Source organism: Haematobia irritans, chromosome 4 (genome assembly GCF_050003625.1).
Source record: "Haematobia irritans isolate KBUSLIRL chromosome 4, ASM5000362v1, whole genome shotgun sequence".
Taxonomy (NCBI): domain Eukaryota; kingdom Metazoa; phylum Arthropoda; class Insecta; order Diptera; family Muscidae; genus Haematobia; species Haematobia irritans.
Window position 1 is genome coordinate 76,473,582 of NC_134400.1, and position 27,906 is coordinate 76,501,487.

General features: G+C 36.7%; 1 protein-coding gene and 2 long non-coding RNA genes across 7 annotated transcripts in view; 2 read left to right on the forward strand and 1 right to left on the reverse strand.

Moving 5' to 3' along the window:
- E(bx) (nucleosome-remodeling factor subunit NURF301 E(bx)) overlaps positions 1 to 27,906 on the reverse strand; it is a 154,798-nt gene that overhangs the window by 37,766 nt on the left and 89,126 nt on the right. The window lies entirely within an intron of this gene.
- On the forward strand, positions 3,755 to 4,672 carry LOC142233221 (uncharacterized). The gene is made up of 3 exons (XR_012721360.1): positions 3,755 to 3,910; positions 3,975 to 4,067; positions 4,133 to 4,672. It is a non-coding gene; the product is annotated as an uncharacterized LOC142233221 (long non-coding RNA).
- On the forward strand, positions 23,332 to 23,888 carry LOC142233220 (uncharacterized). The gene is made up of 2 exons (XR_012721359.1): positions 23,332 to 23,632; positions 23,695 to 23,888. It is a non-coding gene; the product is annotated as an uncharacterized LOC142233220 (long non-coding RNA).

Below are 27,906 nucleotides of genomic sequence, written 5' to 3' on the forward strand. Positions count from 1 at the left end.
CGGGCCTCACGCTTGACACCAGCCACCTTGTCCACCTTCTTCGCCGCAGAAAGCCAGTTTGCCTTGAACTGCTGCTCGTCCTTAGCAGTTTTTTGGTCTTCTTTAGGTTCCGCTTGACAATAGCCCAGTATTTCTCAATTGGGCGGAGCTCTGGCGTGTTGGGAGGGTTCTTGTCCTTGGGAACCACCTGCACGTTGTTGGCGGCGTACCACTCCATGGCCTTTTTACCGTAATGGCAAGATGCCAAATCCAGCCAAAACAGTATGGAACAACCGTGTTTCTTCATGAAAGGCAGCAGACGTTTATTCAAACACTCTTTCACGTAAATTTCTTGGTTGACAGTCCCGGAAGCTATGAAAATTCTGCTTTTCAAGCCACAGGTTCAGATGGCTTGCCAAACCAGATATTTCTTTGCGAACTTTGACAGTTTTATGTGCTTGAAAATATCTGCTACCTTTCCCCTTCCTTTTGCCGTATAAAACTCCTGTCCCGGAAGCTGCTTGTAGTCGGCTTTGACGTAGGTTTCGTCGTCCATTACCACGCAGTTAAACTTCGTCAGCATCGTCGTGTACAGCCTCCGGGATCGCGCTTTGGCCGTCGTATTTTGTTTATCATCGCGATTTGGAGTCACTACCTTCTTGTAAGTCGATAGTCCGGCTCGTTTTTTGGCTCGATGCACGGTTGTAGACGATACACCCAGCTTATTTGCGGAATCTCGGAGAGAGAGGTTAGGGTTTCGCTTGAAACTACCGGCAACTCTCTTTGTCGTCTCAGCGGCTTCCGGTTTTCGAGTTCCCCCCGATCCAGACTTCCTGGCTGGATTTGGCAACTTTTAGCGATTTTGCCAGCTTTGCGTGCGAGTAGCTCGGATTTTCGCGATGCGAATTTGCAAAAACTATTGGTGCGAAGTATAATGACTACTGTATGAGCTGTCATGATGCGGAGGAAAAGGAATCAATTAAACACCTCTTGTGTGAGTATCCTGCATTTTGTGTAAGGCGTAAGCGAATTTTAGGGGCATATAGCTTTAGATTACTGGCGGACCTGGAAAACTTTAACTTAAGCAGTCTGTTAATGTTTTTGGAACAATCTGGTAGGTTCAACAAAAGAAAATAATAGTGAAGGTTCAGTGGTTAAAACTAGAAGTGCCCATTGTAATGGGTACTTTTAGTTAAATGTTCTTTGGGCACTTCCTCCAGCTTCAGTCCATTGATTGGATTGTTCTTTTGTCTCTGGAGTATAGTGGTGAATCCATGTCTTGCGCTTAAAATCCATTTTATTTCGCTTAAAACGATCCAAACAAGCTTGAGAAATGTTCATTCTTATGCGTTTTGATCGACTGTTAACTAACAATCCTTGAATATGGATCTGTAATATGGGACCCACAGTATCAAATACACTGCAACCGTGTTGAATCTGTACAAAAGCAATTTCTACTGTTTTGTTTACGTCGGAACAACTGGACTCATCAAACAATGCCATCTTACAAGGAAATACTTTCACTTGTCAAATTGCCTACACTGAAAATTAATGGTAGATTTAAATCTGAATTCCTTCTTAACAGTATCTCATTCAATATACCGTCAAGACCTACTCGTAATTTTGAACTGATTCGCATTCAGCATTTTCGCACAAACTTTGAAAATAGCGATCTTGTTTGCCGACTATGTGATGAGTTTAATAAATACTATAAATATTTTGATCTTTCAGAAGATAAATATACTATAAAAAGAAATATTACACTATTATTAAATACTTAGGAATAAGATACCATTTGTAAATATTGCAGAATAGCATTGTTAGTCTGTAAGGATTACTCCATATCCACAGATGAATAATAATAAAGAAAACAAATCTGTAGTTCTTCTTCATGCAAAATTAAATGGACTCGATTGAGATGCTCATGATATTAGCAATTTCACGCACTTTTATTCGTCGATCATTTAATACCATATCATGCACTTTGGCTACAATTGCTGTTGTTGTTGCTGTTTTTGGACGTCCACTACTTGGTTCACCTTCAATGTTTGTACGACCACGTTTAAATTCAGCAACCCAATTTTTTACTGTTGCATATGAAGGAGCACTTTCACCTAACACATTCACCATATCATTATGAATTTCTTTTCCCGATAAACCTTTTTTATGTAAATATTTAATGACAGCACGCATTTCTAATTTTTGCATTGTAAAAAAAATTGCGGATGCGTCTTTTTTGAACACCTGCTTCTATATGAAGGAGTTGCCAGATCGAAAGAAAATTTAATATCCCAATAAACACAACCCAATAAACACAGGATGAGCGTTTTTCAAATGCAACAACTTTTCAGTTTGAGGGTAAATGTAATTTTCAATATAAATTCAACTTGACTTGAAACAGCTCATCTTCAATACATCTTCAAATTGGTTGCGAATTACATTCAATTTGCCAAAATGTTGACGAAATCATTGAAAAGGTGTTGAAGATAATATGAGAAAACTTTGACAAAACACTACCCTAAAAATGCAATGCAAAAACCATGTGGTTTTTAATACTTCGTTGTGCAACGAAGTTCGTGGTCAAGTGGAAGAAATAAAAAAATGGAAAATTTTAGACAAATAACTGAATTTGCTCTAAATAAAGGGTGATTCTTTTGAGGTTAGGATTTTCATGCATTAGTATTTGACAGATCACGTGGGATTTCAGACATGGTGTCAAAGAGAAAGATGCTCAGTATGCTTTGACATTTCATCATGAATAGACTTACTAACGAGCCACAACGTCGAATTTTCAGTGAATGGGCCCTAGAAAAGTTGGCAGAAAATCCGATTTTTTATCGACAAATTTTGTTCAGCGATGAGGCTCATTTCTGGTTGAATGGCTACGTAAATAAGCAAAATTGCCGCATTTGGAGTGAAGAGCAACCAGAAGCCGTTCAAGAACTGCCCATGCATCCCCAAAAATGCACTGTTTGGTGTGGTTTGTACGCTGGTGGAATCATTGGACCGTATTTTTTCAAAGATGCTGTTGGACGCAACGTTACGGTGAATGGCGATCGCTATCGTTCGATGCTAACAAACTTTTTGTTGCCAAAAATGGAAGAACTGAACTTGGTTGACATGTGGTTTCAACAAGATGGCGCTACATGCCACACAGCTCGCGATTCTATGGCCATTTTGAGGGAAAACTTCGGAGAACAATTCATCTCAAGAAATGGACCGGTAAGTTGGCCACCAAGATCATGCGATTTGGCGCCTTTAGACTATTTTTTGTGGGGCTACGTCAAGTCTAAAGTCTACAGAAATAAGCCAGCAACTGGACCACCTAAGACGCAGCCGCGGTCAACATTTAAATGAAATTATCTTCAAAAAGTAAATGTCATGGACCAATCTAACGTTTCAAATAAAGAACCGATGAGATTTTGCAAATTTTATGCGTTTTTTTTTAAAAAAAAGTTATCAAGCTCTTAACAAATCACCCTTTAGTTTATAATAATAGGTAAGTGAAAATAAAAAATGAAATAAAATTTTAAGGAAGTTACTAAATGTATATCTCTTTGCCGAAAACTAAAATTATGGATTCTACGTTCTTGAAAACATTAAAAAGCTGACCGATGAAAAAATGTTGGAAAAAATGTTAACTGGAACTCTTTCAAATAGTTTATAATAATTGGTAAGTCAATATGAAAAATTAAATCAACATTTTAGTGAAGTCACTAAATTTAAATATTTTTGCAGAAAACTAAAATCTTTGGATGCTACATTCTTGCAAAGATTATTTTGACAAAACACTACCCTAAAATGCAACGAAAAAACCATGTGGTTTTCAATACTTATTTGTGCAACTAAGTTCGTGGTCAATTGGAAGAAGTAAAAAAATTGGTAAATTTTAGAAATAACTGAATTTACACCAAATAGTTTATAATAATAGGTAAGTGAAAATAAACAATTAAATAAAACTTTAAGGAAGTCACTAAATGTATATCTCTTTGAAGAAAACTAAAATTATGGATTCTACGTTCTTGAAAACATTAAAAAGCTGACCGATGAAAAAATGTTGAACTGCTTCAAATAGTTTATAATAATTGGTAAGTTAACATGAAAAATTAAATCAACACTTTAGAGAAGTCACTAAATTTAAATCTCTTTGCAGAAAACTAAAATCTTTGGATGCTACATTCTTGCAAACATTAAGAAGCTGACCAATGAAAAATGAGTGGCTTGTCGACAAGAAAAAGTTTCCAGAAACATTTCAAAGTGCTACCAATTAAAATTGTTAAAAACAACAAATTGTTAAAATCAACAACTTCTGGATGAAAATGTGCATCACATCGTCAGTTTAATTTACATCCTTTTATCTGTTTAAAATGGATATTTTGTGAATTCCTTCTGCTGGAAATCTATTCTAACACGCGGTCCAGCACGTTCTAATTTCAAATTGCCCGCATATTAATAAATATTAATGCTGTTTTATGACACCAACAGGAAGGAAATCGAATTATCAATGCAAAAGTGTTTACAAATAATGTTTAAGATATTTAAAGTTTTGTTGTTTGTTGTTTTGTTCTTATTTGTTGATATGTTCAATAAGATTATTATTTTTCAATTGTTATTGTAGTGTATTATGTAGTGTAGTGTATTATTATATATTTTAATTTGATGAAAATTAATAAATTATACAAAATTCATAGAATTTTGGCTTTGACTTTCAATTTGAAATTGGGATATCATTCATACAAATTTTGGTTGAGAAGTATTTGTAACGATATTAATTTTTAATTTGGCTCGCATCGTAAATTGTTGGAGAAATTATTGAGTAGCGATGCATTTCAATTTGAGGATTACACTTGAGAAATTATTAATACTAATGTGTTGAATTTTACTGTTGAGGGTAATGTCTGTTTTTTGTTGAGAACGCGATTTTCTCAACAATTTCTCAACTTGTATATTACACTAATCCTTTGAAAAAATGTTTGAAAAATTGTTTAAATTGAGTATTTTTCAAACATTTGTGTTTATTGGGAAATATCGGCGAGTAATATGCTTTGTTGGGAATTGAGTTGTAAACTGTTATTTGTCAACTGTCAACTGATGTAATGGAAGTGATCATTTTTAAGAGTTATCATGTTCCCACAAGCAGATTGTGTCTTGAGTTTGGAGGAGTGTGTTAACCGACTAAGTAAATATTCTATTTTTTGTTCAAGAAATAAATTTAATGTATTTGTATTTAATAGAGAAAAAACCAAGCCTAAAGTACTCGCCGTCCATTTGTTTGTTCTTGTTGGTAAACAACTCTTTAATCGACTCGCCAATAACGTTGCATTTATTCAGCCGCCATTTATTGTACGAAGTAGGAGACTGTGCAACACCATATCTGCCGCCAATTATATGCATCAACATCATATTCTGCCAAAGTCACTACAGCGCATACAGTAGAAACAGTTAGAATTGGATTATATACATACATCAAGGGCATCCATACTTATGTATGTATGAACGAATCTACGACCGTGAGAAGAAGCGAAAGGAAAAATAAAGGCATTCCACCAGCCAGATTAATCATGGAGCCACAGCAAATAGTAAATTCAAAACCCTGTACGCCAAAGAATGCAGCCGAAAATCAGAACGCCTTTGCACCACAAAAGGTATCGCAGACAGATGGATCAAAACAAATTATGGAAACGCAGAACTCCAACACACCACATAAAGTATCACAGGTAGATGTATCAAAGCAAATATTGGAAATGCAGAGGGAGTTTCAGCGACAGATGACAGCACTACATAGCTTGATTGTGGCAAATAATAACCAGACGAGAAGTTCGATTAATGAGCTAAGGCAGGAATTCCAGTCAGCTCAAACCGCAAATTCCATATCCGAAAATATGCAGCCACAAAACAATGCCGGAGAAGAACGCATCCCACGTGAGTCCAATACCAATTGTTCATTCCACAGCCAATGCAGTCAAGCTATCGCAGCAAAGAAAATATACCCCTTACCAAAGTTTGAAGGCCATCCCGAAACCTGGCAAATATTTTATGAGGATTTTAGAGCCACGACAGACAGCTGAGTTTGAAATCAGTTCAAGGCAATCATCACTTGTCCAACTCCTCATTGCTAAGCGAATTAGTGTCGAAACTACCACCAAGTAAACAAATGCAATGGGCTGAGAAATATTTTACTATGACGACTGCACCCATTATTCTGTAATTTAGTGAATGGCTAAACTGTATGAAAAGACTTGCTAATATGGTATCAGATGTATTACCGAGCACTTCAACAGAAGCAGCTGGTAGACGTCAATAATTTAATTCTGCTCAAAAGGGAAATAAGTATGCAATGGTTAGTGTATACGAAAAAAAGTTTGATCTGTCAAGGTGGCTGTGGGTATATACACGAGTGCGATTTTTTCCAAGGTATGAATGTTGATGAAAGGTGGAAAAAGTGAAGGAGCTACGACAATGTTTCTGTTGTTTAAAACCATACCACGAAGTAAATCCGTGCTTCGCAAAAAACGTTTGTGGTATAAACCAGTGCTCTCGCAAACAGAACCGCTTATGGCATAAAGATGAAATAAACCGAGGAAAATGTGCAAATGTATTATTTCAGATCATCCCTATTAAATTATACCACCAGGAAAAAGAGGTTTCGATATACACTTTCATAGACGATGGAGCAAATGCAACTATGTTGGACTGGGAAGTAGCCCGACAATTAGGTATAAAGGGAAAACCTGATACGCTCAAATTGCAGTGGTTTAATAGCAAGTCTATATCAGAAAGAACCGAAGTCATTGATGTAGTAGTCAGCCCACATGATAACACAAACGAAAAATATAACATGAGAAAAGTATATCTCATGAATAATTTGGAATTATTCACACAGAGCATTTTGAAACGCCAGCTGGCGAAAAATATTCCACTTAAAAAAAAAGCCAATTATTGATTACGTTGCTGCGAAACCCAAAATGATAACTAGTATTGCACACGCTTATTTAACTGTACCAACAGTTTCCAACAAATACAGGTAGTGGACAAACAAAAGTGAAACAAACAAAAATACTAAAATGGTTTGTTGTACCAATGTAGTAGTCGAACAAATCTGACGATCAAATGAAAATGATGTCGAAGTAGAATCCTGTGTAAAATTAAATACTAAACCCGTCGTTCCAAAATACCATAAAAGGGCCATAGAAATTACGCATGCTACAACAAAATATGTGGTTGTTCGATACGAGTGTGGTTCGTTATGGAAATTCAATAACATAGGCTTCCCTTCGAGTTACCAGATGGCACTGAATCGATATCACATTCTTCAAAAGAAATTTTAGAAAGATAAAGCTTTTGAGGAAGAGTATAATGAAAGGATGGACGATTTGTTTAGAAACAGATACGCGAAACGGCTATCTATCGTCGAGACACAAATTTCGCCAAAAACCTTATTTTTATCACACTTTGCTGTCAGAAATCCCCATAAAGGCAAAATTCGGATAGTCTTTGATGCAGCAGCAGTATATTGTTGAACGACAGATTGTGGACTGGCCCCAATCTAAACAACTCGCTCATATCAGTATTGTATAAACTTAGAGAATTTCCAGTTGCGGTATGCGGCGATAAACGTGAAATGTTTTTACAGGTTGCAATTAGAGATGAAGACATAAATGCCCAAAGATTTCTGTGGAAAAGTGAAAATGTTGTTTTTGATTTCAGCTTAAAACCATGCATTGACTAAACTACAACTGTAGCTTAACCATGTAAAACCTTTTTTCGGAGGGTTCAAGTGTGGTTCACTTTTGGGTTTAGTGAACTGCCTGAATTTATTCTGATAATTGGTTGAATGAGAAAAGTGAAATTGATAAAAACACGGTACAGCAATGTGTCATGAAAAGATTGATTTTTTGGGCCGCATGTTCACCTACAATTGCTCAGCACATTAAAAACGACAATGCGAAAATGCTGCGGAAACACTCGTGTCATGAGCGCGATTATAGATCGTCACTACGTGGACGACTACGTGGATTGTTTCCCATCCGATTCTGAAGCTATAGCAATCGCCAAAGAAGTCCAAAATATTCATAAACAAGCAGGTTTCGAACAAATCATGCAAAACTTTGAAGAGTTGCCGGTCGCTATGTTGGATGTATCGGCCGACAAAGTGGAAAGAATTATGGGCCTGCAATGGAACCCTTCCACTGACGAGTTCATCTTTATTTTGAAATACCATCGTGTGGCTAGTGATGTAGTTGAACTATGGAGGAAACCGACCAAAAGAGAAGCATTAAGCGTTGTTATGTCTACGTTCGATCCATTTGGATTTGTGGCTAATATGACGGCGACGGGGAAAATATTCATGCAGTTATTATGGAGGTATGAGGTGGGATGATTATCTCCCTGATAAGCTGTATGATAGGTGAATTACTTGGTGGTGCGAAATGAAAAAGGTAAAGGACTTTAGAATACCAAGATGCTACTGTCATGATTTTAATAATACATTTAAAGAATTACATATCTTTAGCGATGCTAGCGAACTAGCAATGACTGTTGTCGCATATTGGCGTATAAAGAGAAATGATGAGTATAATGTATTGTTTATTTGTGGAAAGACATTTGTTGCTAACTAAATACAAATCCTTTCCTCGCTTAGAGCTTCAAGCAGCAGTGTTCGCAGTGCGCCTTAAAGATCATATATTTGAATCTCAAAAAAAGAAAGTAACACGCGTTCAATACTAAACAGATTATAATACTGCACTAAGGTGGATCCAGTCGGATGCCAGGAAATATAAGCAATATGTTGCGAACCGTGTAGGTGAAATATTGGAAGGTTCTGTGGCAGATGAATGGAAATGGGTACCAGGAACAATGAATCCAGCCGATGACGCCACTCGGCCGTTGAAAACGTATAATCCCGAAAATCGTTGGAAAAATTGACCCTCATTTCTACGAGAACCAGAAAATACTTGGCCAATTATGGAAATAGTCAACAATGAGCATGATTCTTCAGAGCTGAGATGAAAGTACTATGTGCTGACTGCAGTCGCAGAGGACGGTCTAATTGTTGATTTTTCTCGGTTCTCCAACTTTAGAAGACTCAAACGAGCTATGACATGGGCCCTTCGGTTCATTAATAATGCTAATGTTTCGAAGACGAAGATAAGAGGCGACCTCAATATTGAAGAAGAGAATTGGGCTGAAAAGATATTCATGAAAAGATATTCCTGAAGTCGCCCTCGCCGTCGCTTTTCGTCAGTCGCCACTAATTGGTATTCCGTTCGTTGATATATTCTGCTATCGAAGAAAATCGCCTTTAAATTTAACAGCGACGAGTTTAGTGTTTAATTTTTGAAGAACAATTGAAAAATAAATGTAAAAAATGGAAATTGGTAAAAGGTAAGTAAAGTGACTAATCTTCAACAAGTACAAAAAAATGGGGAAAAATCAGTACACATAGCAGTTATGGTCATCACATTTAAATCATAGAAAAGAACACGGTACAATTAAAGTAAACGTGTTGATTTTCAATTCCATTTATTTTTAATAGAAATCCTTCAAGGCCAATGTATTTTATTTAGCATCAAACTTAGGTAACAATTGTGTCGAACTTTGAATGATCCTTGGACACATAATGTCAACGTCGTTCCAATTGTATATGCCGGATGTTGTTATTGTCCTAATGTAGATATCTAAATCATTTCCCGAGCCAAATTTATCATTTATTTTGATTTTCCAAGTCAACATTGGATTACAAACAAACAGCATTAAACGCAAATAATTAAAATTCAGTTTTGCACATCAACTGATTGTTTTCTTTCAGGATGATCCTTGTGCCATTGATCTCAGCGTCCTCGCCATTTTTGTAGTTTTGGAAGCTTTAACTGTCCTCGAATATATATCCACATTTTTCCGCGTCAAATTAAATATTTTTTCTTGATTTTCCGACTTAGAATTGCGTCAGAAATAAATGAAAAAATTAAAATTCTTTTTTTGCACATCAGCTGATTGTTTTCTAGTGATATCGGCCTTTTATTACCGAGTATTGTAATTCGTACAAAAAGTAATCGTCGTCGTCGCCGTCGCCACTTCGCAGGAATACCAAATGAATGACGAGACGACTTAAAAGCGACAGACGACAAAAAGCGACGGCGTGAGCGGGGGCGACTTCAGGAATAAGGGTGATTATGTCGTCTAGTCCAGATGTCATCTTTCCACGTGGAATACAAATGCTTGGAAAAGAGATTGCTAGTTGACAGATCAAGCGATATAAAGTCTTTATGCTCATTTCTGGATGAAGGATTAATGCGCGTGCAATGGCGGTTGGATAATGCAGTCGCGATAACGTATGAAGCTCGAAAGCCATGTATTCTTCCCAAAAACCACAATTTCACCCATATCATGATAAATTGGTATCAATGTCAATTTCATCATGGAAACACCAGTACGGTAATTAATGAGATTAGGCAAAGGTATTGGGTTCCAGCCCTTCGGTCGGCCGTTAATAAGGTAACATCGAAATGCACCAAATGTAAGATTAGAAAGGCGGCGCCACAACAGCCAATAATGGGCCAACTTCCTGTGGATCGGGTAACACCATACATACGGCCTTTTACCTACGTGGGCTTGGACTATTTTGGGTCCGTAGATGTTACAATCAGGCGGCAACGTGAGAAGAGATGGGTTGCATTGTTCACATGCTTAACCATCAGAGCAGTGCATTTAGAAATAGCTACGGATCTCTCTAGTGACTATGTATCAGAAATTTTATTAATAAAAGAGGGGTACCTACAAATCCGGAGTGATAATGGGACTAACCTTGTTGGTCTTGCTAAGGAGTTATCAAGTGAGGTGGGATTTCTAGACCATGGGATTTCTAGGCAGGAGGGTCATGGGAACGCTTAGTTCAGTCAGTAAAACGATCTCTATGGGTCGTATTGAAAGAACATGCACCACGTATAGACACGTTATATTCCCTCCTCGTGGAAACGGAAAACATTACTATTTCGAAGACGCATTGACCCACCTGCCTGTAACTCCAGATGAGCCAGAACCATAAACCCCTAGGTTAGGTTAAAGTGGCAGCCCGATTAAGATTCAGGCTCACTTCGACTATTCAGTCCATTGTGATACCACATTAACTAAAAGTACCTATTACATATGGGCACTTCTAGTTTTAACCGTTGAACCTTCTCGATTATTTTCTTCTGTTCAACCAACCAGATTGGTCCAAAAACATTAGCAGACTGCTTAAGTTAACGTTTTCCAGGTCCGCCAGTAATCTGAAGCTATATGCCCCTAAAATTTGCTTACGCCTTACACAAAAAGCAGGACACTCACACAAGAGGTGTTTTATTGAATCCTTTTCCTCCGCATCATGACAGCTCATACAATAATCATTATACTTCGCACCAATTGTTTTTGCAAAATCGCCTATCAGGCAGCGACCCGTTATAGCAGATATCAGGAGTGATATCTGGCGTCTCGAGAACACTAGCATATCTAGTGTGCGGTTTAAGTTTAAATGGGGCCATATTTGCTTGGTGTCGTTACAACCCTTACAATTCTCCCATAGAACATTTGCCATCATGACAGCCTTCTCACGCAGTAAGAGCTTGCAGGTAGCCAGAGGCACACCAACAGATTCTAGTTCCCCTGGAATATGTAAGGTAGTTCCTAGCCTTGCTAGCTCATCTGCTTCGCAGTTCCCCGGTATGTTCCTGTGGCCAGGCACCCATATTAGGTGAATATTGTGCTGCTCAGCCATCTCATTGAGAGATTTGCGGCAGTCGATGGCCGTTTTCGAGTTGAGGAACACAGAGTCCAAGGATTTTATTGCAGGTTGACTGTCCGAGTATATATTAATGCCAATATTGCTTGGAGCATTACTTCTCAGCCAATTCACCACTTCTCTTATTGCTAATATTTCAGCCTGAAAAATACTACAGTGATCAGGTAATTTTTTCGCTATTCGAAGTTCCAGATCTTTAGAATATACTCCGAAACCCACTTGGCCATCCAATTTGGAGCCATCAGTGTAGAAATCTATATATCTTTTATTCCCCGGGGTCCGTGTACGCCACGCCTCACTGTTGGGAATTAGAGTCTCAAACTTTTTGTCGAAAAGTGGACTCGCCAAAGTGTAATCCACTACGTTAGGCACATCTGGCATTATTTTGAGGACCGAACTGTGACCGTAACTTTTTTCCGACCACAGCGATAGCTCGCGAAACCGCACACCCGTTGTTGCAGCTGACTGTTTGGCCAAAATGTCTAAAGGCAATAGATGCAGCATGACATTAAGGGAATTTGTTCCTGTCTTGCTGAATGCGCCTGAAATACACAAACACGCCATACGCTGAACTTTATCTAAACAAGTCGGTTTCTGAAGTGCCGGCCACCAGACTACAACACCATATAGCATTATAGGTCTAACCACTGCCGTGTATAGCCAATGCATAATTTTTGGTTTTAGTCCCCACTTTTTTCCTATTGCCTTTTTGCACGAGTACAAAGCTACAGTTGCCTTTCTCGCCCTTTCTTCAATATTAAGCTTAAAGTTCAGCTTCCTGTCCAAAATAACGCCAAGGTATTTTGCACACTCCCTAAAGGGAATTTCAATACCCCCTAAGGAAATGGGCCTAACCGTGGGAGTTTTGCGATCTTTGCAGTACATGACTATTTCTGTCTTTGCAAGATTTACCCCAAGACCATTATCTTTCGCCCATTTCTCAGTCATCCGGAGGGCTCTCTGTATAATATCTCGAACTGTTGATGGGAATTTTCCCCTGACTGCTAGCGCCACATCATCTGCGTATGCCACCACTTGTATCCTTTCTTTTTCTAGGGAAACCAGAAGGTCGTTTATAGCAACATTCCAAAGAAGAGGTGATAGAACTCCTCCTTGAGGAGTGCCTCTGTTCACATACCTTTGTATGTTTGCTTGTCCTAGTGTGGCTGAAATGCGTCTCTTCCTTAGAAGTTCGTCTAACAGCCTAAGTATACCTGGATCAACATTCAGAGCTGTCTGTCCATTTAATATCGAGCTCGGATGGACGTTATTGAACGCCCCTTCGATGTCTAGAAATGCACGATTGTGTATTCGTTGACAGATAGTGAGCTTTCAATAAAGCTGACTAGTTCATGTAATGCGGTCTCAGTAGACCTTCCTTTCGAGTATGCATGTTGTCGTTTCGAGAGCAAACTTGAATCGACGCTAGTTCTAAGATAAATATCTATCATCCTCTCCAGAGTCTTAAGTAGGAATGATGATAAGCTGATTGGTCGGAAATCCTTCGCATTCGAGTGAGAGGCTTTTCCCGCTTTAGGTATGAAAACGACTTTTGATTCTCTCCACTTTTCTGGAATATATGCTAAGTTGATACATCCTATATATATCGCCGACAACCAGGGGATAATTCTGTCAGCCACCGCTTTTAACTCCGCCGGAGTAATTCCATCAGGTCCGGGGGATTTGAATGATCCAAAGCTATTTAACGCCCATTTTATTCTAGATTCTGATACAATTTCCTCGATAGGAAACGACCGCTGAGCCACTGTAGCACCGCCAGTGCATGGTTCAACCGTCTGATTTCCGGGAAAATGTGTGTCCAATAGTACCTCCAGTGTCTCCTCACTGGACGTTGTCCAATTGCCCTCCGATGTTTTAATGAAACCTGGAGCGGAGCTCGTGGATGCTAGCACCTTCCGTAGTCTGGAAGCCTCGGACGTATTCTCAATGCTGCTGCAGTAATCATACCAAGAGTTATGATGAGCCTTTCTCAGTTCTCGCTTGTATCCTCTCAGATTCTTCTTGTAAGCGTCCCAATCCACAGGAGCTCTGGTGGACGTTGCTTTGTTGAAGAGCTTCCTGCACGATTTCCTAATATTACCTAACTCCGTAGACCACCATGGTGGTCGATTTTCCCCATTGGCTTCCCTCTAGGGCATGCAGCTTTCAGTGAAATGTTGAAGGCCTTAGTAATCCTCTCCAGTGCGTGTTCGATAACTTGCACAGTGCTCATATTTGTCTCTGGTATTTCCGGTATCATCATATTGAACGATTCCCTATACCTATTCCAATCAGCTTTCCTAACATTTGGCGGAAATATGGTCTTGGTGGTATGAACATCAAATTTGAAACTGATGTAGCGATGATCTGAGAAGCTATGTTCACTTAAAACCTGTCACTCAGATATCATTTCATTCAGTTCTTGCGAGGCCAAGTTGATGTCCAAAACCTCTTGCCTGATTTTAGTAACAAAGTTTGGGGCATCTCCCTTATTGCAAACTACCAAAGTAGTACGCAAAATAAACTCTAGGAGTGACTCTCCTCTTGTATTAATGTCGCCACTTCCCCATATACTATGATGTGCATTTGCATCGCATCCCACAATGAGTTTTGTCTTTGTTTTCAATGATTCCTCAACTAAGGTGTTAACGGTACATGGAGGCATCTTCCCTGTCATGTCCCATGTAGACCGAAGATACCCAATGTTTGCATTTGGCTATTTCAAAATTGGCAACGACAGTGTCTGCATTGCACATTGAAGGAAGCAGAAACAAGTTGAGCTCGTTTTTAGCAATTATACAGGCTCGATTTACATCATTACCAGTATACTGCAATAGTTTGAACCCCGGAGTATTTAATTCACATATTTTGTGTATATAAACATATGGTTCTTGAATAAGAACTATATCGATGTCCCCTTTCATCAGGAGAACTTTTAAGGCAGCACATGCAGCCTTACAATGGTGAAGATTTATCTGGAGGATCCGTAGGACCATCGAGATTTTCAACAACCGTCACATCAGCCGTTTCAATCGAGTCATCAAGAATGTCCTCTTCAGAGATCTCGGTGACTCTCGCAGTAACCATAGGTTCAAGTTTGGTGAGTGTCGAGGCAGTAGAAACCTCCTCTCGCATACGGTGTCTATACAAGTCTGCATCTTTGGTATCTCTGTGGGGAACCCACATACTACTTGGTTAAAACTCGAGTAGGTTTTCAAATAAGAATTGTGACAACTAAAAAATAAATTTTCATTCTGTACATTTTTTCGACTTCAGAAGTTTAATAAAAATAAAAAATAAAATTTTCTTATCAGATAATTTTATATCTCCCTCGACTTCACAAGAGGATCCGCTTAGTTTTGATTCAGACAGAGGCTTGTCCATTTCTGAATCCTTTAGCTGATCGTTTTTATATACCTTCATTTGGATATAATGAAAGCCATAACATACACGGCCCTGAGACTTTGCTAGATGTGGCAAAGACTGAGTGTTCAATATAAACACTGCATGCCGTCTTGGTCCATCCACTTCATCCAAATGGCCAACCTTCCAATCAGCTGTTGGAAGATCTGGATTGCATTGTTTCAGTCTATTTAAAATAGATTCAGGGTCAGGAGGGTTTGCAGGTATCCACGCACACAGAAAAAAATATCACCAAAATATTTCCAATTAAAAAGTTAATTGAAGTTGAAAATTTTTTCAATTAATAAATTAATTGATACAATTAACTTGTTAATCATGATAGAAACATTAAGTTAATTAAGTCAATGATTGAAATTTTTAAAATGTTTAATTAAAAAATTATTTTTTTTTTTTTGTTTATTTAAGCAATTTCTACAATCATACTATGCTTATATTAACTACAACTAGTCTCTTTATACAGTAGTGACTAACCAGTAGTTTAATTAAGGAATTTTGTAATGTTAATTAATTAATGATTCATAAATTAAAAGCAAAATTTAACTGGTTGTAAAGCGAGTAATAAGGTCATGCGGCTTAAATCTTTGTAATTAATTGATACAATTAACTTTTTAATCAAATTCGGAAGACTAATTCAGTTAAAAAAGTGCTGATTTTTTTTTACTTTTTTAATTAAAAATGTATTTCAAACAATCATTTGTTAATCCAAATAAAAACTCTAAGCCAATCTAACTAAGTAATTAAAAATAGTTACCTTTTTTAATTAATAAATTAATTGCGTTTTGCAATCAACATCAATTAAATTTTTAATTGAATCAATTAAAAAATTAATTGAATTTTGCTGAAAAAATCAATTAATTTTTTAATCAAGAATTTTTTCTATGCCCAATTAAAACTGTGATTGATACTATCATTTTCGTGATTGAAGACATTTCAATTAAAAAATTAATTGGATCAATTAATTTGGTGATTGAATCAGAGAAAAACTTTTGTGTGTGCATGTGCTCTAGGTCTAGCCGGTATGTCTTTCTTCTCGACTAACTCTAGGGCAGCTCCTTCCCAAACTTCACCAATTAGTATCACAGCAGCTTTAAAACATTCTATAGACCTCTGGTCCTCAAATGCGACTAGGTTAAATCGTCCTTGATACCAACCAGCCTCTTGGTGTCGAGGATCTGGGCCGGAAAACTTTTCCAGCACCTGTGAGTAGACGCCAGACAAAGCATTCTCAATTTCCTCCCATTTTTGCTTTGGAACCATGCCGTCCAATGCTCCTTTATTAATGATAGCCATCACAAGGCTGTCTTTAGCAACTGAGGCAAACGATCGTTGATCCCTTTTGGAGGATGGCAGCTCATCCCGTGATCGTTCCCGTTTTCCAGCCTCAAGAATTCCTTGAGCCCATTTTAAGGAATCGCTTTGTTTAGCCGACAACGTGCTTGGGTCGACTGATCCTAATTTCTTTAGGATAAACAAAGCATTTCTGCGTTCCTTGAATCTCTTTCGTGAGGGATTACCTCCTTTTGATGCCGTTACCTTGAAAAAGGTTCGACTTGTCGAAGTGTCGCCACCTGTCGACCCGTCTACAGATCGACTAATTGGGCCTAACTCTTGGTCATTGCCCAAATTTGTAACTCCAGTCGATACCCGTCCACTGGGCCCTGAAGTTAGCAACCCAGTGGATGTCTTTGAATTTCGCTGCATGGCGGCCTAATATCTCACCACACTTGAAATTCGTAGTAGGTACTTATTACGATGATTTTATCCGCTATTAAAAAAACAAGTCCGTTCCGTTCGACGGTTGAATGCCCATGGGCACACATTTTTTTTCTTCTAGAATTCGTAGAATTTTGTAGAGAATACAGTTAAGAAGAAAAATTACGAATCCACTCAAAAACTCTAGGTACAAAAATACTGAACTCACTTCGTCAAAATTTTGCAAAAAAAAAAAAAAAAAAAAAAAAAAAAAAAAAAAAAAAAAAAAAAAGACACGCACGCGATGTTAAGTTATTCGCCTCGTTCGATAATTCTGGTCGGGTGCATTTATTACAGGATGATTTGGATAGCTTTGGTGTTTGGATTTGAACTTGAGGAAATGCAAGTTTATGCGTATCTTCAGGTCTAGGTCTATTGATGTTCGGTATAGTATACAGGGCTCGTTATTGGAAGAGGTTGATTCTTTTGTTGATCTTGGCATTGTTAGGGATCGTATTAATTTTAATGATATATTAATTCGATGGTGAGTAAGGCATCTGGAGTTCTGGTATTCACAAAGCGTTGGGCGAAGGAGTTTTCGGAACCTTATGTTACCAAGAGGCTTTTTACCGCCCTTGTTAGACCCATTCTGGAGTATGACTCTATCGTGTGGGATCCTCAGTATGAAGTTTACATTGATAGGATAGAATCGGTTCAGAAGCAGTTCTTGTTGTTCGCTTTGAGACATCTTCATTCGAACTGTGATTTTCTAGATCGAGGATGATTCATTTGCCTACTCTTAGGAGCCGGCGGGCGATGTTGAGCTCTATGATGAGCTAGTGGTGATATTCCATGCTCGGAATTGATATCTGGGATTACGATAAATATTCCTTTCAGGCATCTAGGAATTATCAGTCCCTTTTCATTGATTTTCAACGTTCGAATTATGCTTCGGTAGAGCCTATTCATAGGATGTGCATTAATATTAATTCAATCTATCATCTAATTGATACTAACTTAATTATTGATGTGATAAAGTCCAGAATTTTAGCATATTTGGATAACTAATACATTTTTTGTTGAATAAGCTAGTATTTAGTCTTGTGATGTAATATATCCGGATGATGAGTCCTTCTCTTTATCTGGTTACATCCCTCTGCCTCCACCCCGCCATGGCCGGGTCATGGTATGTACGCTGTCCCTACGTTATGGGGACGAGGCCCACACGGTCGGTCGAAAGGGGCGGGAAAGTGGGCGATGGGACAGTTCGAATACCATTATTTATTCTATTTTATTTTTTTTATTTATTTCAGAAATTAGCGAGAAGTATTATTGTTATTATTAGGTTGAGAGGCTCTGTGGAGGTATTACACATTGGTTAGCGTAATTTTATTTCCTGGTGGTTGAGCGGCTCTGTGATTGTAGTACATATTGAGCGACGGTTTATTTGGTTGTTCCCTAGGTGTTGCAAGATTGAGCGGCTCTGTGATGTTGATTCACAATGAGCGTTGATTAATTTAGTGTTCCCTGGACGTATTTCAGGTTGAGCGGTTGTTGGTTCTGTGGCAGCGAAGTTTTCTGAAAATGAATATTGAGCCATGATCACTGAGGACAGTGATAGTACAGGATGGCCGGGTTGTAAGATGACTAATTAAGTAATTGCAACTGAACAAAACTAATGAAAATCCTGCCTCAGAGTTATATGTCATTTTCTACACGGCACGGCTGTCGTTGATTTGTGATAAACGTTCAATAGGCAGTAGTAGCAGGCATATCGATAAGTTACGCTCTTTTATTGCTAAGTCGAGAGAAAAACAAAAGATGCAGACAGTGAAGAACATAGTCTGGTGGAGAATTTTTCTACAGCCTCAAAAGCTTAACCGAGGGATGTTGTGAGAGTCACCGTGATACCGGAAAGACCCGGGACAACTATAAGCACTGTGTGGTATATCGATCACACGATGGAGCGGATTACAAAAGCCTTCAACATCTCACTGAAAGCTGCATGACCAAGTGGAAATCTAGGGGGGAACTCGGCCCCTTTGGTGAGTGTCCAAAATTCCACTCAGTTATGTTATATTGGACATGTGCTTAATATTGAAGAAAGAAAATCCACCGTAGCCTTGTACTCGTGCAAAAGGCAATAGCGAAAAAGTATAGACTAAAACCGAAAATTGTGCGATTTGACATTAAATGCTATATAGTTTTTTGATCTTGAAGCCGGAACTGCTTCCCATAATGAAATGTTGCATCTATTTCCTTTAAGGATATTGGCTATGCGGTCAGCTGCAACAACGGGAGCGCGAGCTATCGCTGTAGTCGGAAAAAATTAATGGGCACAGTGCAGTTCTCAAACTAATGCCAGATGTGTCAAACGTAGCGGATTACACTCTGGTGCAAACCCTTTTCGAAAAGAAGATTGAAACAATTTTCTGAGACCTGGTTCTCACAGATCCCGGAGATCAAAAGGTATATAAATTTCAATACCGATGGTTCCAAATTGCATTGAAAAGTGGGTTTTGGAGTAGAGTAGTAGTAAGATTGCCTAATCAGTAATGTTCCAACAAATGTTGGCATACATATATACTCTTACCTGCAATAAAAACGATTATACACTACCGCAAATCTCGCAATGAGATGGCTGAGCTGTACAATTCATGTGCCTGGGAACTAGAATCTATTGGTTTCCTCTGGCTACTGTAAGCTCATGCTGCTTAAAAATTCTGTTACGATGGCGTGGGTGAGAACTGAATGAGTTGTCACGTTGGAGGAAAATGAATCAATTAAACAACTCTTGTTTGATTGTCTTGTATTTTGTGTGAGGGGAATTTTGGGGACATACACGGTGGCTGATATGAATTGCAACCCCTTTCAGTTTGTAATCATTACTAAACTGCTCGCCAGAATTTGTCACCTCGGGTATGAAATTTTATTTTAGCCGCAATTATGAACCAATTTCATTCTGTCGTAATATTTTTAGCCTAATTCTGAATAACAACTCCTTGGGAATTTTTTCCCTATTCCCTTTTCCCCTGTTCCCCTATTCTCAACAAACTCTCCCGGGGAATTTTTCTCTTTTTCTCTTTTTACTTATTCTAAATCAACTTCGAACATGTGAAACTCTTCCCTGGGAGAAAAATTGGTATTACGAATGCCAATAAAAGGGGAAAACGATGGAAATAATCCCCCCCAAAAAAATCAAGGGAGTTGCCACCAAAAAAAAAAAATAAAAGCTTTACATTTAAATTATAGTACTCCTTCATGTTATAATATAGATACAATAATTGGGGATTTTTGATACCAATTTTGGGAATGGTATATTCAGCAGTTTCTTAAAACAAATTTCCCTGCAAAAACCAATAAAAATCATAATGATATCACAATTAGTTCAAAAGTTATTAAGGTTTCAATTCATATTTTTAATTCCCAAAAAATCGGAATTTTTGAAAAAAATTGTTCCGTGCCCTAAAAACTTCAAAGTTTCGTATTTTTTGTTCTTTCCAATTGCATAGAAATAAATCTCTCTCAAATACCTTTCCAACGATGTATTATATTTATATCCGTGCTTAGCCAAATGCGCCAAAAACTTGCACTAAACGTCACTAACTCGGGTAAAATAATGGATTCCTACAAATGTACGTTTATATGGGGGCTATACCTAAATCTGAACCGATTTAAATCAAACTTGGCACACTTGGCGATATTATCAAATATACTTCCTGTGCAAATTTTGAAGCAAATCAGAGAAAATATCTGGCTTCTAGAGCCATATAAGTGCATATCGGGCGTAAGATATATATGGGGGCTATATCTAAATCTGAACCGATTTCAACCAAACTCTGCATGCGTAGCTAGAATGTTAATTATGCTACCTGTGCAAAATTTAAATCGGAGTAAAACTGTGGTCTCGGAATGAGCATTTAGTTTCTGGTGGCCATGTAAGTGAATATCGGACAATAGATTTACAGTGGTGTGAAAAATAATAGAGCCACCTGCTGTTCTATAAATAGAATGTTTTGTTTACCTTAAACAAACAATTTTTTATGCATTATTAGTAAGTCTTCTTCTTATTATTATCCCGTTATTTTTTCTGTAATTGAAGCAACAGTTCTTAATTTGTCGGTGTTTGAATGAAGATTGTAGAAAAACAAGTGTGAAATAAAATAAAGCCAATTTTAAAGTTAAAAAAAATATTAAGCTCAGAAGCAATTTCTTTCAATTTTTTAAGCAAACGTGAGTAAAAAGATAGACTATTATATTTATATTGCAAACTTAGAGGAAAACACTTCAGCTTTCCGTTCAAAAGTTACAGGATTATTTCCAAAAAAAAAAAAAAAACGATTTGGAACCACTGTGCGGCGTTCCACATTGCACTGAAACCACTTAGAGAAGCTTTGAAACACTCAGAAATGTCACCAGCATTACTGAGGTGGTATAATCCACCGCTGAAAAACTTTTTGTTGTTCGGTCGAAGCAGGAATCGAACCCACAACCTTATGTATGCAAGGCGGGCATAAAAAGCTAATGAAATTGTCTTTTTTCTCTTCCGTTTTGATGAAATATACTTTGAAAAATACTTTGGGCATATGCATTCTTCAAATATGTTTATGACTTCTTTTAAAAGTTTGCTCCGGCTACAGATATGTTTCCATCTTTTCCCACGCCCTTTTTAGTAGCCACGTTTGGCAAAGAAGCGTACAACGGTACTTAATTTTACTATTGAGGATAATCCAAAAGCCCCAAAGGGGGAATGTGATATGCTAAAACGTCCAATAGGTATTTGAAGGCAGGTTTATTTGTCCTATAATATTTGTGAAACCTTCAAAAGCAAAGCATTCCATTAACTAAGTATAAACCTGTTCATGTACAAGTATGTAGTTACAAAGTTTCGGGCAACTCAAGTGGGTTAATGGCAGCGTTGCCAGAATTGTTTCACCAAAAACCGCTAGATTTCCCCAAAACAAAAAGCTAAAAAATAGCTAGAGCTAATTTTTTTTTGTATCAAAAGATACATTTTTGATTGAAATTTAGCAAACTTAAAGGCTTTATTTCACTTAAAATGCATATTATTTTAATTGTATTCATTTTAATTATACTTCTGTAACACTATAACAATATTTAAATCACATTAGCTCTGTTTGCGTACTCGATACATTTTGATTACTATCAAAAATTTTTACTGGTAGTCCTTCGTTTACATTTCACAGTAAAAACATTTTTCCCCGTAAAAACATTTTTCCCAGTAAAAACTTGCAATTATCAGCTGGTTAATCATCAACAAATCCAATTGCACTAGAATTAGAAAATATAAATATCTTTCGTTTTATTGGGTTTAAAACCGGTGAATTAATGATAAATTCGTGAACGTATACACTTCTACTAATTTTACTCAAGAGAATAAAACCCATTCTTACTATCTTGCAGGCTTATACTGAATAAGTTTTATTGGAAAATTACGTAAACAAACCTATTGTTGTCCAATTTTCGTAAAAGTAAATCCATTCTATTAACCCTCTAATGCCCCAATTTTTTCTTACATACACTGAAAAACAGCATGTCCGGTTCCAAAGATTTTGCACACTAATGATTTTGGTATTGATCCGATTTGGAATTTTCAGCTTTTTCTTCATGAAGTATCAAAGATCTTTAAAAATGCGCTAACGACAATTTCAATTTCCAAATTCAGACTCGACTACAAGTAGAACTTATTCTATGTATACGTTTTTAAAATAAAGTGTTGAAAAACATCTTCTATTTTTGAACGCTTTTTTGGTTTGTGGTCTAGATACAAAAAGTCCACAAATTTAAAGACTTTTTCTTTAATTTTAAGAATTTTTTAGTATTAACCCTAGCCTTCTTTCATGTAAAGATACAAAGCAATTCACATGTACTATTTTAATTTAGTAATATCATAATAAATTTAGAATATTATAATAATATAAAAAGGATAAACGAGCACCCAGAAAAAAGTGCCTTCGAAACTAAAGGAAGAATTTTTCATCAATATAGTTTATCCATTTTATTTCCATTAAGGTAAATTTTTGTGAAAAATAATAAAATTTACTCGTTTCAGTAAAAAAATCCTAAACTGTAAGCAGTTAGGAATAGTTCATTAACTAGAATAAGGCATGGAATTTTACTCATACTGTTTTCTTCGCAGGGTATAAGAATTTACTACTGAACAAGAAAATTTTATTCACCGATAACAAAGCATTCGTAAAAATAAACAAAATACAAACTAAAACTAAGTTTCCTCAAAATTAGTAAAATTTCTTATAAAATGATAATTGCGACTTCCTTTATAATAGAAAGTTTTTCATACATACGCACAACACTTGGCATAGAAAAAAATTTTAGTTCATACGTACTAAGAAGTATGGAATCCTTTCAAAACTTAAGAAAACACACTAGTTAGAATATAGGAAATTTTCCTATATTTCTATTATCTACCTGTAATCGATACCTGTCATCGTAATCGATGTGTTTGCGCGTGGGTGTAATCGATATGTTTGCGCGTGGAATGTTTTTTTAGTTGAAATCGCGTTGTTGTGGTATACGGAGAGATTGTTAAAAAATAATATGGTAAAATAATATAATAAATAACAAATAAAATATATAAAATATTTGTTAATTTAAATTAGTGAGAAAAATGTTCGTTTTTTGAAAATAAATCTATGAATGTTCGTGATGCTGTATAAAGAAAGAAAATACCAACAAAATAACAACCCTTTCATTTGTCATTTTGGAATCTTCAATTATTAGGTAATATTCAGTGACGCTAACATTTTGTAACAAAAATGGTTTATGATTTTTTATATTTTTAGGTATTGAAATTGTAAAAGGAGGACAAAATCATGAGGCAGCAACTTATTAAAAGTGAAAAGTACAAGAAGAAGAAAACGTGCGTTTTAAGTTGATAATATCACATGGAAATTGGAAATAGTGGAATAATAAACTAATATTTCAAGGACAGTCGATGCTGTTGATTCTTAATAAATATATTCAATAATTAATAAAATATGTCTTTTATTGAAGATAAAATTGCTTATTTAAAAATTAAAATTGTATTTAAAAACGAAGGTAAGCAGTTCTAATTATGAAGTAAAAGTTTTACCACAAATATGTAAGATTTGTCCAAATGAATGAAAAATATCAATAAAATCATTCCATATATGAATTCAAATCAGTTAAATTTTTTCATTCTGTAGTATAGTGGTACATAAATATAGGAAAATATTAACTAATATATGGAATGCATTCTACCTAATTTCAACGAAAATCACATCGTTCAAACAAATAAAAATGTCTTTGGCGCTATACGAAGTTCAACTTTCTTCACAATGAGTTCATTTTAACTTAAAGAAGGGGTCACTTTTTTCTGGGTGAGTCAAATACTAATATTCTAAATGTAATGTTTCAATTGAGCTTTGAAATATGTGGAAAGAAAACCTTATTCTGGCAACAAGGCTTAGATAGAAAACAGCGTTTTATACATATTTCAATAGAAACATGTCGAAAATAAAAAAAGCCAAAAATAGCTAAAACGGTCCGCTAAACGACTTCAATAAAAGCCAAATCTAGCGGGAAAATAGCTAAATTGGCAACGCTGGTTAATGGCGTCGCGTAGCTTTCTCTCCTTTGGTTTCTATCCGTTGGACATCGCTATGTAGATGTGCCTGTTCTTCAGCTACTATCATAAACACTGCACTTAACAATTTTTCACATTTTCTCCTTTAAATCAACTTCTTTGTCAATTCATACAATTTCAATTTAAAATTTGTATGTAAATATTTTCCAATATAAAACAGCTGAAGCAAAACAGCTGACTTCGAATACTCGAAATCATTTCTCCCTAGTTATTCCCTTCCCCTACTGTTTAGAATAGGATTTTATTCCCGGGAAAATTAAATTTCCGCAAATATTTAAAATTGGGCTATATGAGTTTTTTCTCATCCCAAAATCGTCAATTTTTGAAAAAGAAAAACATTCACCCTTATTCCTGAAGTCGCCGTCGCTTTTTGTCGCTGTTCGTCAGTCGCCACTAATGCGCTTTACAGACTATCAGTTATTCCGGACGACAGTGCTCGTGTCGAACATATCCCATATATTGTGCACATTATAAGTTAAGTCCGAAGTAAAGGTCTGCACAAGCATATTTGAATTTTCAAATTTCAAAATGTTCTGCAACATGAATAGAACTTTCAAAACATAGCTATAAGCAAAACATTCAAACATCAAATAAAACAAGTATATACGGCCGTAAGTTCGGCCAGGCCGAAGCTTATGTACCCTCCATCATGGATTGCGTAGAAACTTCTTCTAAACACTGCCATCCACAATCGAATTACTTAAGTTGCGGTAACGCTTGCCGATGGCAAGGTATCTTAAAACTTCCTAACACCATCTTCTAAATTGTATGTAAGTCCCTACGTGGTATATATTAAATCAAAAAAGATCGATCCAATACGTATATAATTCAGTTTGACAAAGTAGACATAAAATTTTGACAAAATTTTCTACAGAAATAAAATTTTAACAAAATTTTCTATAGAAATAAAATTTTCACAAAATTTTCTATAGAAATAAAATTTTCACAAAATTTTCTATAGACATAAAATCTTGGTAGATAATTTGAACCGGATCGGATGAATTTTGCTCCTCCAAGAGGTTCCGGAGGTCAAATCTGGAGAACATTTTATATGGGGGCTATATATAATTATGGACCGATATGGACCAATTTTTGCATGGTTGTTAGAGACCATATACCAACATCATGCACCGAATTTCAGCCGGATCGGATGAAATTTGCTTCTCTTTGAGGCTCCGCAAGCCAAATCTGGGGATCGGTTTATATGGGGGCTATATATAATTATGAACTGATGTGGACCAATTTTTGCATGATTGTTAGAGACCATATACCAACAACATGTACCAAATTTCAGCCGGATCGGATGAAATTTGCTTTTCTTTTAGGCTCCGTAAGCCAAATCTGGGGATCGGTTTATATGGGGGCTATATATAATTATGGACCAATGTGAACCAATTTTTGCATGGTTGTTAGAGACCACATACCAACACCATGTACCAAATTTCGGCCGGATCGGATGAAATTTGCTTCTCTTTTAGGCTCCGCAAGCCAAATCTGGGAATCGGTTTATATGGGGGCTATATATAATTATGGACCGATGTGGACCAATTTTTGCATGGTTGTTAAATACCATATACCAGCACCATGTACCAAATTTCAGACGGATCGGATGAAATATGCTTCTGTTAGAGGCTCCACAAGGCAAATCTGAGGGTCCCTTTATATGGGGGCTATACGTAAAAGTGGACCGATATGGCCCATTTTCAATACCATCCGACCTACATCGATAACAACGACTTGTGCCAAGTTTCAAGTCGATAGCTCGTTTCGTTCGGAAGTTAGTGTGATTTCAACAGACGGACGGACGGACGGACGGACATGCTTAGATCGACTCAGAATTTCACCACGACCCAGAATATATATACTTTATGGGGTCTTAGAGCAATATTTCGATGTGTTACAAACGGAATGACAAAGTTAATATACCCCCATCCTATGATGGAGGGTATAACAAATATCAGAACATAACCTAACAATATTTGGTTGCAAACGAACGATGTTTTGAAGGTTCTATTCGAAACCAAGCATCAAAGTTGCAAGCATTGTAGAACCTGTATGCATGTTCTGAAGTGTTTGCAACATTTTGTTATGCTTGAAACATCTTCTAAAAGAGCTGAAAGCAAAAAATTAAATGCTGGGACAGTTGGTGCGTAGTCATTGAACTGTGTGTGTGTGCAAGGAAAATTTTGCAAGCCATGGATTCCCCGAACGTAAGTTTTTTTTCATTAAAGGCGGTACTAAGTTTACCATTTATTTTGTGATGCCATTTTCTTTCAAGCTATATTAGATTTTCCAAATAAGTTCGTAAGTTTATATTATTTTTGCAGTTTTATTTGTGGTTTTGTGAAACAGAAGCATAGTGCCGCCTGTTTATATATAAAATAAATTAAATAAATTAAAATTGAAAGTTAATGTAATTTATTTTCATTTTTAATCCTAAAAGTTCGACTCTAGAAATAAACAAAATTAAATCACACCAATGTGCTGTGCTGATTGAGGTTCTGTAGAACATGCATAACCCACGCAAAACATTTATAACCCAAGTAGCAACATGTTCTATGCAACATGTATTTGATATTTGTTATGCTTGCTTTGGTTTCGATTGCCTTTTGTTGTGCTTGTGTTTTCAAGCCATGCTGCCGTCGAACGATGTATTTGTTCGGTTTGTTTTGCGAAGCGCTGATGTTTTGAATGTTCTATAAAAATTCAAGCCATTTGAAATCGCTTTCAAGCATACTTGTGCAGACCTTTAGTCCGAAGGCATAATCGATACTGCTGCATGTTTATGGGATCGATAACACATTAACCGATTATTTAGTCATCGCTGACAAGTCGTACCGATGCGACACACTGTAAAGTTCTTTACAAAAACCGACATTCCGTCCGGAATAACTGATAGTCTGTAAAGCGCATAATTGGTATTCCATTCGTCGATATATTCTGCTAGCGAAGAAAATCGGTATTCCTGGTGTCGCTTTTTGTCGCCAACATCGTCGCTTTTTGTCGCCTTTAAATTTACCAGCGACGAGTTTAGTGTTTAATTTTTGAAGAAGTTTTTTAGACTTTATTAATCGAACAATTGAAAAATAAATGTAAAAAATGGAAATTGGTAAGAGGTGAGAGGTGAGAGGTAAAGTGACCAATCTTCAACAATTACAAAAAAATGGGAAAAAATCAGTATATATAGCAGTTATGGTCATCACATTCAAATCATAGAAAATAACACTACAATTAATTCAATTCCATTTATTTCTCCTTCTTTCAAGGCTAAGGTATTTTATTTAGCACCAAACTTAGGTAACAATTGTGTCGAACTTTGAATGATCCTTGGACACATAATGTCAACGTCGTTCCAATTTTATATGCCGGATGTTGTTATTGTCCTAAT